General features: G+C 40.3%; 1 long non-coding RNA gene across 5 annotated transcripts in view; it reads right to left on the bottom strand.

The window, feature by feature from the left end:
* Nucleotides 1-13,200, bottom strand: part of LOC132336711 (uncharacterized) — a 36,644-nt gene that overhangs the window by 15,744 nt on the left and 7,700 nt on the right. For 3 of the 5 annotated variants that reach the window (XR_009488932.1, XR_009488936.1, XR_009488931.1), the window contains 2 exons: nt 12,529-12,593; nt 8,408-11,021 (listed from right to left, as the gene is read on the bottom strand). This is a non-coding gene — a long non-coding RNA (uncharacterized LOC132336711). Of the gene's footprint in view, nt 1-1,395; nt 1,478-8,407; nt 11,022-12,528; nt 12,594-13,200 lie in introns of all 5 variants that reach the window. The other 2 variants (XR_009488937.1, XR_009488935.1) reach the window with 2 other exon arrangements.

The following is a 13,200-nucleotide window of genomic DNA, read 5'->3' as shown; positions in this document are numbered from 1 at the left end:
TGACTCCACTGTTGTCTCATATTTAAAGCTTCTAAGTAACACTGTTGTACAAATAATGATTATATTTATAAACAATACCATTAAATGTCTGATAATGGAACCAAAGTTGGGACACAGGATTTGCTGCTTTTATTAATGTTGTGGGTCACAAATCCTGCTGGAGGAATTAATCTAATAGCATTCTTCTCCAGTGTGTTCTTACTTCACTGTATGAGCCTCTTACCAATGAGTAATCAATTCCTGAACTATCAGTTTAAAAAGTTTTACATTATGTCTCACTTGCACTTTAATCAAATGGTGTCTATGGTCCATTCTAAATATCTTTCAGTATGTGCTTGCTGTATGTTGAAAATCCAGTGTCATCTAAAGAGTTCAAATACTGTTGGGTGTTCCATGAATCCAGCAAAAGAACATGATGGTCTCCACAGCCTTCTGACTAGGAAAATGTCCTTATATCAGAAAACTGGTCCCATAACTGACAAATAAAACTGAAAGAGTTAAGACTGGTAGTTCACTCAGAGAATTTCTCTTATCAAGGTTCCATTCATAATCAAGTTGAAGAGAACTTATGGTACAATGTGAGTCCAATTTGCTGTAACTACAAAATGTACATGCTTTGCTTTCCCTTTAAAGAAACCTTTAAACCTATGAGAAACTGGCAGAAAAATGAAGTTTACAACACCTTTACTCTCACCTACCCAAACAGCTGAGATACAGGTTGCCTCAGTATAGCAGTAATAGGCAAAAATATAGTTTGTAAGAATATGTCAGAATATGACTAATATCCTAGAATACAATAGAATGCATAGAACTATGTATTCCATAGTGTTGGTAGTAATGTTTCCTGAAATGACATTCTTCAGCTGGGTCATCCTCATACAGATAATCTCTTCTACAACTGTGTTTTAAAGATCTCAGAAAGCTTCCCCCCCGCCCCCCCCCAAAAAATAATTTCTAATATGTCTTACAGGAATATTTTTGTATGTGACTGCTCTGCATCTTTGATGAGTTTATCAAACCTTTAGGCTCTGCTTGGCAGATAGTTAACAGGAAGTAATCTGTTAACTCATAGAAATACCAAATTCAGCATTCTCGTTTTGGAGCACTCCTTTGAGGACATTGTGACCACAGACTAATAAGTGGATTACACCAATTTCCACAGGTTTTCCCGGTCTCTGACAGAAAATTCAGTGTTCCACATTAAGGTAAAATACAGTGGTCAAAATGCAGTTTCTTTTACACCCTGTTGTTCACCAAGAAGCTTTGGGATAGACACCAAGACTTTCAAAATCTTGACTCAAATGCAGAGGTTGAACCCCAGAGGTTTAAATAAGGACACTGAAATTTCTGGATATCTGGATGAGGACAACACTGTCACAGAGTAGAAATACTCACAGGCCAGCTGCAAATGGGTAAAAATTGCACTGAAAGCAATAATCTTGGGCGTATGAGGCAAGAACTCCCACAGTTTTCTTTCCTCCTCCCCAGGCCAATAATAAAAATCACACAGAACAGAAAAAGTTTCTTTTAGTTTGAATTTTAGATATTAAAAAATATCTATGTCACTTTCACAGAGCACCTGATGAATTAGGTATCAAATAGCATGAAAATTCTTATATAACTCAGTAATCAGTGGACTCAATTGTTTATAATATGCCAACAGTAAACGCAGGAGGAATTTATAATCATATTTTCATGGGGAGTAAGCCAAAACTCTGCAACTCAAACAAACTGCTTCACTTTTTCATTTTGGACAGGTTTAAAACTCAATGAGAAATGACAACATGACAGATAAATTTCTCTTGTGGCATTTTCCCCATAAGGGTGACGCAAAGAGAAGTCAGAAGATTAGCTTGTTATGCCCAGTGTATTTACAGTTACTGTACAGGTGGATGGTTACAATAAGCTGATGACAACTTCTTTACAGAAAGAAGGAAAAAGGAAAAAGAAAAACCAAAAAAAAACCCAACCAAAAAAAAAAAGAAAAAAAACCAAACAAACAAAAAAAAAAACCCACACCAAAACAAAACAAAAAAAAAAAAACCACCAAAAAAATCCAAAAAGTAAAAACAAAAATCCCCAAAATTGCTTTACTAGGTACATTTTATATTCTTCCTGTCAGTTCTCCACATTTTTGCCCTCTTCTCAAAATGATCTTTTCTTTCTCAGCATATCTCTCCAGCAGACTTTGTTTTTTCCTTATTTTCCTGCCTATTTTAGACTCCCTCAACAATAGAAATTAAGTGGGGTTGACCGAACTGGTTCAAACACAATAGAAACACAGTTCCAGAGTCTCGAACTTAAAGACAGATTTTCCCTGACTGATGTCTACTAGTCCTAACTGTTTTGAGACAGTATTTTTATTTCTCAGATGTTTCTTCTTCGAGTGAAGTGGTCCCATTTGCAGCAGGGAAAGACAAAATACCTTCTTCATTCCCTTGCTGTTCCTCAGCTCATTTTTCTCATTGGCTCCCACCTCCCATCTCCCACTTATTCCCATCCCTAGCCTGAAACTTCTCTTAAAAGAGGCTCCATTAGGAATGTGCTTGAGCACCCCAAAAACCAACCCATGACCTGCTAAATGTCCCAGAACCAGCAGGGCAGTGTTCCTGCACTGGCTGGTCTGCACTGGGATTGGTGACATGGTAGCGCTGTGAAAAGCCTTCTCTCATCTTCCAGGGTTAGGCAGAGGCTGTTCTGGTGCTGGCAAGGAGGGGAGAGCAGCTCTCCCTGGAGCCCAGCCAGGCCCTTTGCCAGGGAGCAGGGCAGCAGCAGAGGCCATGCTCCTCGAGCACACGCTTGCTGCCTGGTGCAGTGGGGTAAGGGGGGTGATGACAGGAAAGGCTTTCTCTTGAGCTGCAGCAGTCTAGCGAAGGAAAAGTAAAGAATGAGTGGTACACCACACACTTGCAGCCTACTGAGCATTTTTTGGAGTCCTCTGCTTGGTGTGGTCACCAAATACCTTCCTGATCTACGTGTGAGCCCTCAAATCTCACACTCCTGGCTGGTTTTGATTTTGTTCCTCACGGGGATTTTGTTTTGGTTAGTCCTTTCTCCTCTGGGGACATCTTGACACTTTGGTCAGCCTGTTAGTGCCCCAGCCAGTCCTGAGCCAAAACTAACAAAAATTCCCCTCCTCTCCCATTAATTTCTGCTCACAAGAAGGGAGAAAAGGTTGACACCCCAGGGACAGAGGGGTGAAAACCATTCAGACCAAGGCACAGCTATAATTTCAGTCTGTGAATGTGGGTTGTAGTGGAGAAAATCAAGACGCTGTTTCTCCCAAGCCCTGCAGACGGACCAGTCTAGGGACACACTGGAGAATGTTCTCTTCACACGGAAACATTTCACAGATGCCTACAGACACTGATTCCTCTTCCACAGTCCAAATCCTGCTTTGGTTCAACACCTTTGTTTATGCCACAGCTTTAAATGCCAAGATCTTGACTCAAAGTTGTGCAAAATCTGCCAGTTTTTTTCCTTGAATTCAAGGCAAAGAAACCTTTTCTGCACTTGGGCAAAGGCACTTGTGTTCAGTGATGAGGCTAAAAGATTTGTGCTTGAAACATTCTTGGTAATACAACTTCAAGATGCTTGGCACGGCTCAACTCCTGCGAAAGAATCTGATGCAAGAAAACAGATGAAAGCTGCAACGTGGTTGAAGGGAATTGCAGAGATTGGATTGAAGACAGAATTTGGCCTCTACCACTGAATGTTCATGGGGCCAAACATGATATGGAAACTGTTTCAGTAAAATGCACTCCACAGAAACAACATGCCAGGGAGCCTGAACAGCTTCATTTATCACTGTTCCACTGCTGGTGCTTGTCTTTACACAGGGTTTTAACTTTTTTCCATTAAATCCTGTGTATGACTCTGAGTCTCTATTTATTTCTAAGGATGCAGAAAGAAGATGTTTATAGCTAAATCTGTGTATAATTCTTTTTTAAAAAGAGAGCTGCATGTTCAAAACCCTCCTGACCAGGAACATATGAGTTTGAATGTTGTTCTGAAGCCATTGAGAGTTATCACAAAATTGATTGCTACAGATAGGTGTGGTGAAGAGGAATACTAAAAGTTAAAAGTACTGCTTGTAGTATAGAAGAATGTCTGAGGCAGTACCCTAGCTTAACAAATACGGAGACAACTATGGAAAACTTCAGACTCTTTGCTGTCACCGAACAAAGGTAGACAAGGAAGTAGCTGCTTTTTCACTCTCCATCCCCATGTCATTAATTTACCCTTTGTGTGTTCCTTTAAAGTAGCCCAAATGCCTCTGGTGAGAAGAGTTTTCCACTGTATTTTTCCCATACACTTGTAGAAGGTTGTTCAAAAAAGATTTCACACATATACATTTATTTTCATATGGAAATCTTCAACTCATGAAGATTTTCCTTTTAACTTTGCTTTCATGTTCAGTGTTTATTGTAGTTACACATTTTAAGAGTGATGATAATGATTTGCACCACTAAACAAAGAGCACGTTAGTATTGCAAGCAGTCGTTTTCCATCCAGCTACGCTTTCTTTGGAATGTAGCTGTCAATTTTTCCCTTTTTCAAACCCTGAAGGAAGCATCCACATTTATTCAAATAAAAGATCCAAAATCTTGGACTCCTTAGAGCAAAATAAGCCAGAAGGTGGAGTTGCAACTGTAATTATGATCCCTTCAGCGCCTGAGGACAAGGTCTTTAGCTAACTAGATGCATTCCACTGCTACCAATGCAGTCTGTTCATGTTTAAAAATGTTTATTTTGCCCTATCTAGTCATAGCTCTCAGTGTTATTGACAGATATAAGCAATGTGTGCATCCAATAAACATATGAAAAGAATCATTGAAAACAGCCCTTTCTCATTGGTCCAACATCAGGTTCAAAGGATCTGTTTCATAAACTACTAGCTATTCTCTTATTTGATGTAAATGGGATCAATTTAATGCTTATCCCACCCTAGCAATAGTTTTTAAGTTGTTTTAGAATTGTACATGTACTTAAAATAGAATGAATCAGATAAATTTTACATATGAAAATTCACAAATTACAGACATCATGGAATTGTTGAGATCAGAGGAAAAGGGAACCTTTGTGTGATCCAGGTTATAAGCAGATTGTCCTGAGAAGAAAGGAGGGAAATGCTACAAAGCTACAGTGCCACAAGAACATTTTCTTTATCAGCTTTCCACTTTCTGTGCAGTGAGCTCTGGTGAGAGTCTGCTTTTAGCTCACTTGCACTTACAACCATTCTAATGTTCTTTGCTACAAGTAAATATTACTAAAGATGGAAAAAGATTTAAGACCGTACATTGAGAAATATAGCATAGTGTAACTCTGCCTGCCCATCATCTCCACCTTTTTAGTTTGAAATTACTGGGGATTTTTTCATGGAATAAAAAATCTTAGACATTATCCATTGCACCCTTCTATCAAAATGTGATCAGCAGATCTCAAGAGTGACTGGCTTAATGCCATAAAAATTAGGCCTTGTTTGAAATGTGAGAACATTTTCTTGTTGTAGGCATTCAAAAATGTCAAAATTTTTCACTGTCATTCACCTATTTCCCTTTGACAAAATTCATGCCACAGATCTGAGATAAGTTGGTTGGGTGTAAAACTAGTGTAGAACTGGGCCTACAATAGGGGAACTGAAAACTATAAATTATTTAGACAACAATGAAACAATTTTATAATTCTGTTATACTGCTTGTTGCTCGGGTCCTCCAAAGGCTTGGAGGTTCTGCATGTGTACATGCAGGAAGGAGGGTGCATGTGCATGCATGTGCACATGTGGGTTCTATCTATATAGATAGATATATACACTGCTCCTCATGGCAGTGGAGTTTTTTAATCTACAGTCACATACCTCCAAAAAGCTACAGCACATGTGTGTCCCTCAAGTTAAATGAAGAGAGCATTCCAGCCCCTTCAGGAGCAGAAGGCTGGAGACAACCGAAGGTGTGACCTGGATGGTGACAGAGCTCAGCCAGAGGAAGGCTGGGCTTGACCAGGATCCCCCGTGGCATGTGGGGGTTAGGAAGCCAGCTGGTAGGATGTGGGGAGGAGGGGGCTTGGGTGTGCATGTGCATGTGCAGGTCTCACCTGAGTGCCCTGCAGGAGCAGCAGCCAGGGAAGCAGAGCCCTGCCAGGGGCCCAGGCTGGAGCAGTGTGGCTCTGTGGAATACGCGCCGCACTACGGACGCAGGCTTGGAAACTCTGAGTAAGAAAAATGCCTGTTGTTTGTTTCTGCTGCATTCAGAGAAACAGGATTCTGAGTACATGCTATGTAAATAAACCAAAGACATTCCTGACTCCTATCATCAATTTCTCCTCCGAATGGACGAAATCCAGCAAGTTTCCACACTGTGAATAGGGGCAATATCATAAGCCTGAGCACAAGGCCAAGTCAAGTGTTGTCCTCACTTATACTGGTACAGCCCAGCTCACATCAGTGCAGGGAAAATGGTTTCTCTCCGGAAGACTCAGAGAGATGCTTTCTCTCATGTTTGAATTTCCAAACTGAAAAAGCTGTATGTGGAGGGATCAACCATGCTCATTCCTTTGGCTAGAAACAGAGTTGTGCTTCCAACGAAGTGAGTAGAATTTGATTTCTCTGAAAAGTTTTAATTTATGGACCAGCTTTTTTCTAGTCCTGAATGTATGGAGTTAGTTTGCTCAAATCCCTTCTTCTTCAGCCTTCCCAAATGAAAAGCAGTTCTCACTCTGCCGTACCAGGTTGCCTCATGAGGAGGTGTAAGACCTGACTTTTTCAATGCTATGATGTTTTCTGGGTAACATGTAGTGGGCACTCAGTTTCTGATGGTCAAAAGTAGTTTTCCCTAAGTGCAGGTCTTTGGAAGATACAATCATATATCTTTATATTAAATAAATACTGTGGTATCTATTTTTCTTATAAACACTATAACTGGAGGGAGAGAGAAAACAGTTCTCCTATATTGCAAGCTTGAGTCATGCATATTTCATGAATAGTATGATTTTAAAAAAGACCTTGGAATAAGTGTAACTGCTGGCCACATACATCCTTTAGGATTGCAGGGGTTTTTTTTGACAATGCATCCTCTATATCAATGCCCTATTATAGTTAAGCACTAGCAGAAACCTTGACTTTTTCTACCATCTGTTGAAAAGTCACCTTTGAAAAATCACATTGATTCCAATGAAAACATTGCATTTAAAGTCTTCTATCTTTTCCTCCAGGGATACTGCAGATGGGGTTGTGTGCAGCCACTTGTATAAGGGGTTAAACTGTGTAACAGCAGGCAGGGTTGTACCAAGGGCATTCATGCAAGAGCCCCAGCCACCCTGATCACATCTTGCAGGAAGACAAAGGGGAGAGCACAGAGGAGATCTTGGGGGCTGGATCAAACAGATTGTCCACAAAGACTTCCACTAACCCTTTCACTTGCACAAGAGAAGTCCCACTGCAACAGTAGGGGTCCTGACCACGGCAACAGCACAGGTAAAATAGTTAAGTTAGTGACAATTAGACTGTGAAGTGGAAAATAGTCTTGTCAGTCTTATAATTTTCATTTTCAGGAACCTACCTCTAAACCCAATTCTTGCTTGGGGTATCTTGCAGAAGTAGGGCAGCAACCAAGAAAGCACAGAGTAGCCCAAATAGTGTTAAAGAATGGCCAGAGGGAAATTTCTTGGTTGCTGCCTCTACAAAACCACAGAAATTAGAAAGACACAAAAGATGTCACCATGTATTGACATGGTGAGGAAAATAAATAACATCTCTAAGAAAGGCAAATTCTGACAAGGCATTTGTTCTGTGGTTATAAACAACAGGAAGAGGGAACAACAACCCCAAATTAAAAAAATTGTGGTTCTAAAGGAAGTTGACTGTAAGGTCCAGATAATCAATCAGAATAAAGGAGTGATTGTCCTTCTGGTCTCATGACTTCTGCATTCCTGAATGTTAGGTGGCCCAGACTTAAGAAATGGGAAAGGATGGGCTTTTTTCAAAAAGTAGACAAAGTGGAAGCAGGAGGACGTGGCAGGAGATGCATGGTAGGTCTATGACTCGCTAGCACAAAGAGTTCTACATATCTGTTTCTGATAGGAGGTTGTCCAGAGATGAAGTGTAGAGAAACCAGGGAAGGAAATCGAAGCCAAAGCCTGGAAGAACCCTTCAAAAATCAGTAGGGAAACATAAGAAGGAGTTCTCAGAGGACTTGTTAAAAAAGTGATTACAGAATTGAGCGAATCACAGAAGACAGGGAAGACAAGAAATAAGATGACAGGATTGCAGGAAGGTGCTCCAATTGCTGAGATGAGACAGAAAGCATGGAGTTGGGAAGAACAGTCCAAAAGGAGTAGGGCTTGAGCAAAGGAGATAGGGATGGGGATTTCCAAGGTCTGAAAATACTTCAGAGATACAGACCCTACTTACCCACAGGCTGTTTGTGCAATTGATGAAGTGCAAGTCCAGCTACACCCCTGCCTCAACACCTCCCAGCCAGCCAAGGATTTGTCCACTCAGCTGGACTGATAACCACCTCCCAGCACTGGAAATCCCACTTCCTGCTGGGTGCCCCAGCCCCTCTTCCTTCCACCCCAGCTGCTCCTGGTCCCACTTGCTCCCATGCACAAGATCTGGTGCTCACCCAGCCCTGCATTAAGCCCAAGTAGAACTAACCCAACAAAGCAAATAGTTTTCCACCAGCTTAGTGTACTATTAAGCAATACTTTAAATAGCAAAGAAAATACATGGGATGACATATGGAGACACTTTCCCACAGAGGCATTAAAGGGAGTTTAGCAGCGTGCTTAGTTTCAGGACGTATGAGTATCTTTGAAGTCTGTAGCCCCACCTTTACTACTGCTTACAGTCTCAGAATACCAGATGGAGAGCAGGATGGATACACAGAGCCCAGTGTTTACTCTGAGCAACAAAATAAAAAGTCTACAATGCTTAAAAGATTGGAGATCCACAGGAGCATGTTATTTCTGCATATTCTAAAAGCTATGCAAATTTAATTAACAAGTTGTCATCACACTGTTAAATCCCCTATGTATTTAACCGAAATTGCAAATTCATCAACCAGGTGTATTTGGTCACAGCCATGACATAAGAGATCATAACTGTGGAAATAAAAGCTGTATCACAAAAGACAGCAGCACAAGGCAACATCCAGTTGTGATAGGGCTGCCTGGCAGTCCCTGCAACATCCAAGTTCTGTTGGATCAACGTTGGACTTTGGACTGCATGCTACTGGAAAAAAAAATTTCTAAAATCTTAGGAAATGCTTCATCCTACCAGCAAAAGATGATTTTTGGCCATACATACATAGATTTAAATTGGGGATGTAGAGTTACTTATTCTAGCTATGAAATTGTCATTGGATTTTATGGGAGTATAATAGAATTTTAACAGTGCAAACTACTAGTAATATTAACATGTAATGTAATTATTCCCCACAGAAGGATGAAATTAATGTAATGATGAAAGTGTAGGCATGGAGGCAGCTACACACTGCAATAATACATTTGGATACAGACAACAGCCAAGACATACAAGGACTCCTTTTGTATTCCTTCCTCCATTTGAGCTCAAAAGGAGCTATTTATTTGGACAATTAGGTGACACTTGTCACTCAGCTTTCTGGCCAGATTTTGGGAACGGCAGGCAGCCAGGGTACACACCCTGAGGCCAGCTCTGTCCCACCTGTGCCTGGGTTGGGAGGGCATGGCCATAATGTGATGCTGACCCAGGTTGTTCAGGTTCACAGCATTTTTGTGGAAGAAGGAGACATGTGGAAGCTCCGATCTCCCCAGGCTGCACAGCCCAGGACCTGTGGTGTGTGGGGGCCCAGCCTTCCCTGGTGCAGATCATGTGAAGTGTACAGGCCACAGATGGAAAGATCCACACAACTTGTGGAGAAACCACAGCCAAGGTGCATCTGAGCCATTGCTGATGGAAGAGCCAAGGAGGAAAGCAGGGAGCAGAGCTCTCTTTCAGGAGAAAACTCCCTGGCAGTGCTGACCAGTGATTCCATCAAAGTTGTTACATATTGCTGCACAGGGTTCAGGAAAGCTATTTATTCTTTGTAAATAAGCAGGATTGCACCAGAGAATTACCATCAATCTCACATCCACAGGAAACACCCCAAAAGGCCTTAGATGCTGTTTCACATCTAGGACTACAGCAGTGGAGCCGGTCCAGTTTCTAACATCCTGAAACACAGAGCTGGACACCATCCCACCCTGCTGGCACAAGGAAGGGGCTGTTCTGTCTACAGTAGCCTGGCTTGGCTCCAAGACCCCACATGTGGGGTTAAATCCCCAGGGAAGTATTGGGGATCTCACGGTTCAAGGCAGGAACTTCAGGGTAGGTCTGGTTGAACTACTCACCCCTTGCACAAAATCTGTATCATCTGCCTTGGATAGCTTTAATAACGTTGATATTTGAAAGCAATCAGAGGTGACAAGTACGATAAACATCTTTGGAACAGCTTTACCTGAGAGAGGGATGCCCTGCCCATCCTGCAGGTGCCTCACACAAGCAGTCCTGAACTACTTCTCTGGGGTTCAGGTTTTGTCTTTGATTAAGGTGAGCAGGATCTCACCAACGATAACCTCACCTTCCTGTGAAGCAAGGCAAGGCAATGAAGTTCACAGTTCTCCTGGCCTGGCCAAAAACATAAGGTACTTCAATGCAAAGTGGTACTTGAAGGCAGATTAGGGCAGGGAAGGCAGAAGTCCCATCTCGGAGCCAAACCTCAGATGGAAAATGCACAGGCAAAATACAATCACTTACGCTGATCCACTCTCATTGGCATGCTGAACTCTTTGGAAAAATTATGTGGGATCTTTGTCATGAATGACAACGGCTGATTTCACATCTTATCCCAAAAGACTCCACTAAAGATCCTGAGGAATTTCTTAAGTAACCACATATGTTGAACTGTTACTTATCTTAATGAAAAAAAGACAGTCACTTAACAGAAAGATATCCAGAGATGAGTTCACGCTATGGATTATACAATATGTATACACACCCCCACCTAAAAAAAAAAAAAGAAAAAAAATTCTAATTTATACTAGCACAAACATTTCCATCTGAAAATGCTAAGTGTAATTGTTTCCCATCATTTGAAGGAAGTCCTGGCTCCACTGAAGTCATGGCAAAACTCCCATTGACTTAAAATGAATCGAGACTTAAACCTTTGCCTTTAAGAACGTGCCGAATTATTTTCAAATTTTCTTTTAAAAAATTTGAAAGAAAAATCTGCTTGTATTTAAAAGTTTGGATGCCAAGTTTTTTCCCAGAGTGAATTACTTCAGCCTTGATATAAATCTATCAAAATAGGTTTAAAATATGTAAAGATGAACACACCCTTACAGAGTAGTCCTGTTCTCTTCAGCTCAGGTTCATGCAATAGAACAATAAAGTGAATAAAAGAGAAAAGATAAAATAACAGAACAAATCATATCCAACCTTATGGATATAATCTGCAATTTAGAAGTATTCAACATACTGTTGTCATAAGTATTTCATAGAAAAAACATTTATTTCTCCAGCTTCAATTTTATTTAGGTTCCCAATTTAAGAAATAGAATTAATCTATTACCTCAGAATTAATCTATTACCTCATGTAAAATTAATTAATTACAAATACTTAATCTGAGTTTAAAAGGCACCTTTTCCATTTAATTGAATTTCTTGCATAATACTAGCAAGCTGGCAGACTAAAGGTCAATCTGTCCCTGTATCCTGTTTTTGGCAATTCTAAGACAATTGCTTTAAAGACAAAGTATAAAGCCAGGATGAACATAGAAGTATCAGGTCAACATCTCCTAAAATGCAATAGATGAAGAAAGATCATGTAAAGATTTTATTCCTTCCACAAATTCAATTGAGATTTTCTAAATCTGTTCTGAATTTGACAATATTGTCCTGTGGAGATCAATGAACTAACACTACGGTTTGATGTTAGCGTGGATCATGTTGAAAATTCTACTTTAATAAAATATTTGCATCCTTTCCATTGTAATCTTGATTCATTTGCAGTAGCGCTAATCAAGAAAAATTTCTTCCGTACTTTCACATTCAAATAGAGAAACAGCTAGTGTCTTTTCACTCCATCTGAAAGTTAACCAAGCTCCTAAACTCAAAATAATATCCAAACAAGTTATGCAGATGCACAGCTTACTGATCATTGCAATAATAGTAGGACATGATGGCAATACAATTTTGCTGTATTAGTTACAGGGATATCAAAGGGGGAAAAACGTAAGACTCGGTACTGCAGAAAGCTGTAGAAACGATTTCTCTACTTTCTGATTATGATTAAATCTTGGTGTGCTTTGAAATCCCTAATGTGTAATGCAAACCAGGATTTGGGGTGTTAGGAATGCATCCCCACCCTTCTTCCAAAACGTTCTGTAAATTATCATCTGCAGACCCCAAATCCTTGAGTGGAGGGGGAAAGGAAGGAGAGGAAGGCAGGGAGTGGAAGAGAGAGAGGAGGGGGAGAGAGAGAGAGGAGAGAGATTAGAAGCACTTTTCACCTCTTGGTCCCGTCAGTGCGCTCAACGCCGAGAACCGTGCTTCAAATCCGGTGTTATCGTTAGGCCTGATTCAAAGGAAGTGAAATAGTCTACTGAGAAAACAGTGGAAAAAGTAAAGGTCCTGAAGAAGTAAGTGCTGCATGTTGAAACGTATGCATGTCACACCCCATTTGTCTTTCATATTGGAGAATAAAGCAGCCTGTCCCGCAGCAGTTATTATACACCATATTCTTTATTTTAAAAATGCAAGAAATTTGGCACAAAGAACAAAAAAAAATCAACTGATGAAAAGCATTTATGTCATGGTTTAAATTAAGACCTTTGTAATGCAAGAATTACATCAGCAGTGGGCTTAGCTTAATGAAAATAAGACAGTGTTTTTAAAGACCATGAACTAACAAATCCCCTCTGCTTTCTGAAAGAGACAAAATGCAGATATAGACAAATAGATAATTTAAGCTGATATCAGAGCAAATCACACTTTGATACCTTTAGGAATTACTGAAGTTTCTATTCCACTGACAATGCCGGGTCAACGAAGTCAAGCAAGAAGTTATTTTATATTCACATGTGGATTTGAAATATTGTCAGGGGATATTAGGTTTTACAAAGTCTCTTCGATATTGTCATTGCATGAACTTTGGTTTAGATTAATTGAAATTTCAGATTCTT

Source organism: Haemorhous mexicanus, chromosome 1 (assembly GCF_027477595.1).
Source record: "Haemorhous mexicanus isolate bHaeMex1 chromosome 1, bHaeMex1.pri, whole genome shotgun sequence".
NCBI classification, from domain to species: domain Eukaryota; kingdom Metazoa; phylum Chordata; class Aves; order Passeriformes; family Fringillidae; genus Haemorhous; species Haemorhous mexicanus.
Note: the sequence above shows the minus strand (reverse complement) of the source record. Positions and strands in the feature narration are given on the sequence as shown.